Source organism: Vipera ursinii (genome assembly GCF_947247035.1).
Source record: "Vipera ursinii genome assembly, chromosome: Z".
Lineage (NCBI taxonomy): Eukaryota > Metazoa > Chordata > Lepidosauria > Squamata > Viperidae > Vipera > Vipera ursinii.
This window is the reverse complement of record NC_139517.1, coordinates 17,649,887-17,656,475: the sequence shown is the minus strand read 5'-3', so window position 1 is coordinate 17,656,475 and position 6,589 is coordinate 17,649,887.

Genomic DNA, 6,589 nt, shown 5'->3' with positions numbered 1-6,589 from the left:
GTGGTTGAGGCGCCAGGCTACAAACTGGGTGACCAGGAGTTCTTGCTCTGCCTTAGGCACAAAGCCAGTTGGGTGATCTTGAGCCAATTACTTTTTAACAACCCTAAGAAAGAAGCAATGGCAAACGACGGGTAGTCCTTGACTTACAATCAGAATTGAGCCCCAAATTTCTATTGCTGAGTGAGATATTTGTTAAGTGACTTTTACCCGCTTTTACGACCTTTCTTGCCTCAGTTGTTAAGTGAATCATTGCAGTTGATAAGTTAGTAACGTGACTGTTAAGTGACTCTGGCTTCCCCGTAGACTTTGCTTGGCAGAAGGTCGCAAAAGGGGATCAGGTGACTTTGGGACACATGACTTTGGTCATAAATATGAGCCAGTTGCCAAGCATCTGAATTTGATCACGGGGATGCTGGAAAGGTCGTAACTGTGGAAAACGGTCGTAAGTAACTTTTTCAGTGCCTCTGTAACTTTGAACAGTCACTAAATGAACTGCTGTAAATCGAGGACTACCTGTACTGGAAAAAAAAAACTTGCAGAGAAAACTGCAGGGATTTTTTCTAGACCAAGGGTGGGGAAACTTGGCTAGAAATTGGCTGGAATTCCTGTGGCTCAGGAATTCTGGGAGTTGAAGTCCACAAGTCATAAAAGAGCCAAGGTTCCCCACCCCTGCTCTAGGCAGTCTCCAAGAATCAGACATGATTGAAAGGAAAAAAAAAATCTATCCTGTGTCTTTCTTTCTTTCTTTCTTTCTTTCTTTCTTTCTTTCTTTCTTTCTTTCTTTCTTTCTTTCTTTCTTTCTTTCTTTTTTCTTTCTCTTCCTTCCTTCCTTCCTTTCTTTCTTTTTCTTTCTTTCTTTCTTTCTTTCTTTCTTTCTTTCTTTCTTTCTTTCTTTCTTTCTTTCTTTCCTTCTTTCTTCTTTCTTTCTTTCTTTCTTTCTTTCTTTCTTTCCTTCTTTCTTTCTTCTTTCTTTCTCTTTCTTTCTTCTTTCTTTCTCTCTCTCTCTTTCTTTTCTTTCTTTTTCTCTTTTCTCTTTCTTCTTTTCCTTCCTTCCTGTCTTTCCTTTTTCTTTTCTTCTCTTCCTCTCTCTCTCTCTCTCTCTTTCTCTCATCTATCTATAGATAGACCTCGACTTACAATAGTTCATTTAGTGACCGTTTGAAAAAAGTGACTTGTGACTGTTTTTCACGCTTATGTCCATTGCAGCATCCCCAGGATCAGGTGATCAAAACTCAGCCGCTAGGCAGTTGACTCATATTTATGACGGTTGCAGTGCCCAAAGGTCACATCGTTCCCTCTCGCGACCCGACAAGCAAAGTCAATGGGGAAGCCAGATTTATTTAACAACTGTATTGCTAACTTAACAACTGCAGGGATTCACTTAACCACTGTGGCAAGAAAGGTCATAAAATGGGGCAAAACTCACTTGACAAATGTTTCGCTTACTGTAGCAACAGAAATTTTGGGCTCTATTGTGGTCGTAAGTCGAGGACTACCTATACTTTTCCATTAGAGTCCAAAAGCTTCTTTCTAATATTAGGGGCTTACAAAGCACCAATAACACCAGTCACGTTTATCCTCCGTGACTCTTCTTGGATGTCCTGGCTACCTCATAAATGTTTGCCCTTTGTGGGTAAACCCTATCGTTTTGATGTCATTTCAGGCGATCAGGATCATAATCCCGAATGTCACACCTGTAACTGCCAATTGGGAATCTCGGTTGGAAGGCAATCCACTTTTGATGTTTTGCACTACTTCTGCAGGTCCGTGGTATGTGAAATACAGATTCGAAGTAATTCACCTTGCTGTTTTACCTCCCCTCCTGCCCTCATTCTCCAAAAGACTGGTAGAGCATCTTACATAAGAGCAGGTGTGTGAAGGTTATTTTTTAAATCTTTTGTCATCACCTTTCAAAGCAAGCCTCTTCTTCAATGTATTTTGATGTTTGTCTCTATATGTGTGTATGCAGGCATGGGTGCCCAGGTTGCAGTGCTACAATATGCTCGCCCAGAAGTAAACAAACCAAATTCCAGCTTAAGATGATACGTGAATTCAGCCACAAAATAATCTTGCATCAGCAGGAATGTCTCCACTAGACTACCTCACAGGGTTGTTTTGCATAGGTCGAAGTAATGATGTTATGTGATTATACACGTTTAAATAAATATTTAAATTGAAGTGGCCACTGGAAATTTCTCACAAAAACATTGCTATTGATTATTTAGTTTGCATTTGTTTTTTTCCTACAGGATCACACATCACAATATGGCTCATTTTATAACGTCCGAGCTGTTCAGTATTTGAAGAGTTATACATACCATAAACACACTACAAAAATTAGCAAATTCACCTCCATTGGGCCAAATTTCCTGCATGCCAGCTAGGGGTCTCCAAATGCGGCAACTTTAAGACTTGTGGACTTCAACTCCCAGAATTCCCCAGCTGGAGAAGTCCACAAGTCTTAAAGTTGCTGCATTTGGAGACCCCTGTTTTAAGGGGACATTTAGTGTGTGGTGAGAATCAATTTATGCCAGCCTAACCTATTATGGCCTGGAACTTTTAACAGAACACTGGGTCACGCCACATCATAACACAAAAGAGCAAAAACAAAGTAGCTCTGGCTATAATCAAGAGATTAACTCTCTGTCTTGACAACCCCTTGATGTCGCTTTTCCAAGTTCAGATCTCGCTTCTCACTCGGGCCCACCAGCAGCCAAGTGTTGGCCTTTCTGGATGGTCGTGTTTGCCCGGACCTTGTATGTGACATCCTGTTATCACTTGAGTAATTTGGGCTGCTAAATTTGTGCCATCTTATCGCTTCAAAAATGGGGCCAGGTCGTTCCACAGGGAAGAGGCTGTGAGTTTTGCAGGCGAAGCACGTGCTCCAAAACCAGCAGCAGATGGACGGCTGCTTGTTCACTCAACTTGATATGGCGTGTGTGCGTGTGTGCAGCCATGCAAGCAATTTTCAGGGCAAGCTGGATTGAGGCTAAATTCCCAACTCTATTAGTTTAAAGCAAGGCTTTTAAAATAAGATCTCTCTCCCCCGCCCCACAAAAAAAAAAGAAAAAAAAAGATGATAAGTTGGAAGCTGGGGAAGGGGGTAAGGGCAGAAATCGCTCCGGTGGAAAACAAAAAAAACAAAAATACAAAGGCTGCGTGTTCAGCCCTCCCCTTCTTTGGAGCACTGCAAAGGGATGGCTTTATTCTTAGCGTGAGGTGTGAAATGAATCCTTCAGCACTCTTGTGAGAGACATCTGTTGTGAGGCTCAGAAATAAAGCCGGAGGGGCCCTGCCCAGCACTGCTAAGGCTCTCTCAAAGCTTTGTTATCTCTCTCTTATTCTCTGGCTGATGAAAAGAACAGCGCTGCCAATGCTTGTTTGGGCCGAGCCCATTTGATTCAATGGTTAAGATGTGGAGTGGGGGAAGCAGGGTTCTGGTCCTATTTTAAGAATAGAATTAGAATTAGAATTAGAATTAGAAATGGAAAATAGAATAGAATAGAATTAGAATTAGAATAGAATAGAATAGAATTAGAATTAGAATTAGAATTAGAAATGGAAAATAGAATAGAATAGAATTAGAATTAGAATAGAATAGAATAGAATTAGAATTAGAATTAGAATTAGAATAGAATTAGAATAGAATAGAATTAGAATAGAATTAGAATTAGAATAGAATTAGAATTAGAATAGAATAGAATAGAATTAGAATTAGAATTAGAATAGAATAGAATAGAATAGAATTAGAATTAGAATAGAATTAGAATAGAATAGAATAGAATTAGAATTAGAATTAGAATTAGAATAGAATTAGAATTAGAATTAGAATAGAACAGAACAGAACAGAACAGAACAGAATAGAATAGAATAGAATAGAATAGAATAGAATAGAATAGAATAGAATAGAATAGAGTTGGAAGGAACCTTGGAGGTCTTCTAGTCCCACCCCCTGCTCAGGCAGGAAACCCTATAGCATTTCAGACAAATGGATGTCCAGTCTCTTCTGGAGCATTCGCCACTTCTGGAGGCAGGTTGTTCCACTGATTAATTGTTCTAAGTGTCAGGAAGTTTCTCCTTAGTTCCAGGTTGCTTCTCTCCTTGATTAGTTTCCATCCGTTGCTTCTTGTCCTGCCTTCAGGTGCTTTGGAGAATAGAAGAGAATAGAAGAGAAGAGAAGAGAATAAAATAGAAGAGAAGAGAAGAGAAGAGAAGAGAAGCGAAGCTGGAAGGGGCCTTGGAGGTCTTCTAGTCCAGCCCCTCAGACAAGTGGCTGTCCAGTCTCTTCTTAAAAACCTCCAGCGATGGAATGTCCACAACTTCTGGAGGCAAGCTGTTCCACTGGTTAATTGTCCTCACTGTTAGGAAGTTTCTCCTTAATTCCAGGTTGCTTCTCTCCTTGATTAGTTTCCAACCATTGTTTCTTGTCCTCTTCTTTGTGGCAGCCCCTGAGATATTGGAACACTGCTATCGTATCACCCCCTAGTCGTTCTCTTCATTAAACTAGACATACCCAATGCCAGCAACCGTTCTTTATATATGGAATGGAAACCAGCTGGCCAGTCGCTCTCTCTCTCAACCCTAGGAACAAGGCAACAGCAAGACGCCTACCTCTCTTGCCAAGAAAATGCATGGACTTGCCAACGTGCAAGTAGTCCTCTACTTACCACAGTTCATTTAGCGACCGTTCAAAGTTACAACGACACTGACAAAAACTGACTTAGGACCGTGTTTTTCACCCTGACGACCGTTGCAGCATCCCTTCAGTCACAGGATCAAAATTCGGATACGTGGCAATTTATGACGGTTGCAATGTGCCCCGGGTCACGTGATCACCTCTTGCGACCTTCTGACAAGCACAGTTAACGGGGAAGCCAGAGTCACTGAACAACCAGGTTGCTAACTTGGCAGCTGCAATGGTTCGCTTAACAACTGCGGCGAGAAAGAATCGTAAAAGGGGGCAAAATTCACTTACCAAGTGTCTCACTTCGCAACATAAATTTTGGGCTTAGTTGTGGTCGTAAGTCAAGGACTACCTGTCCTTGCCAGGATCAAGACTTACTCCAAACAAAAGCAGGTCTATTTAATTTCAGCCAGTGGGGCCAAGGCTAGATCAGAGTTTTCCCACCGAGCCTTGCACAGGAACCCCTTCCGCTGAGGTCATGCTGGACTGCTCTGGCCTTGGCATCTGCCAGAAAATACCCAATTGCAATACACTGATGAGGATCAGGAACCACCACCACCCCTCACTGGGCACTCCGAGAGAAATTTTTCATAGCCAGACTTAAAAAAATGATGCCCCTTCCCCATAGAGATTGCTGGAGAAGACTCCTGACTCAAACTGGTCAGTCCTAGAGGAGTCCTAGAGGAGATCAACCCTGACTGCTCTTTAGAAGGCCAGATCCTGAAGATGAAACTCAAAGACATTGGCTACCTAATGAGAAGGAAGGACTCACTGGAGAAGAGCCTAATGCTGGGAAAGGTTGAGGGCAAGAGAAGAATGGGACGACAGAGAATGAGGCGGCTGGATGGAGTCACTGAAGCAGTAGGCGTGAGCTTAAATGGACTCCAGAAGATGGTAGAGGACAGGAAGGCCTAGAGGAACATTGTCCATGGGGTCGCGATGGGTCGGACACGACTTCGCAGCTAACAACAACAACAACCCCATAGAGATATTCCTTATTGATTTGAAGGGGTCTCAGTGTGGCTGGTTAATAAGGGAACAAGGCATACCCATCAATATAAAAGAAGCAGCGATTAAAGGACAGCAGCAAAAAAAATCTCCCCACAGCCTTTAACATTCAGGATTAAGATTTGAGGAAATTAAATTGTCATTCTACAATAATAGGGTTAACTCTGGTTAGATCGGGGGGGGCATTTATTTCATTCATTTTGAATATTTTGTCCACATATGGACAAGGTGGGGGGGAACACCTCTTGCATGCTTTGTGAAGGCTGCTCTGATCTGTAGAAGAATAGAATAGAATAGAATAGAATAGAATAGAATAGAATAGAATAGAATAGAATAGAATAGAATAGAATAGAATAGAATAGAATATAGAATATAGAATAGAATAGAATAGAATAGAATAGAATAGAATAGAATAGAATAGAATAGAATAGAATATAGAGTAGAATAGAATAGAATGGAATGGAATGGAATATAGAATAGAATATAGAATAAAATATACAATATACAATATAGTATAGAATAGAATATAGAATATAGAATATAATATAGAAAATAGAATAGAATAACAAACTCGGAAGGGACCTTAGAGGTCTTCTAGTCCAACCCCTTGCTCGGGCAGGAGACCCTATACCATTTCAGACAAATGGTTGTCCAATCTCTTCTTAAAAACTTCCAGTGTTGGAGCACTCACAACTTCTGGAGGCAAATTGTTCCCCTGATTAATTGTTCTAACAGTCAGGAAGTTTCTCCTTAGTTCTAGGTTGCTTCTCTCCTCAATTAGTTTCCATCCGTTGCTTCTTGTCCCGCCTTTGGGTACTTTGGACATAGCTTGACTCCCTCTTTCATGTGGCAGCCCCCGAGATATTGGAACACTGCTATCATGTCCCCCCACCCACT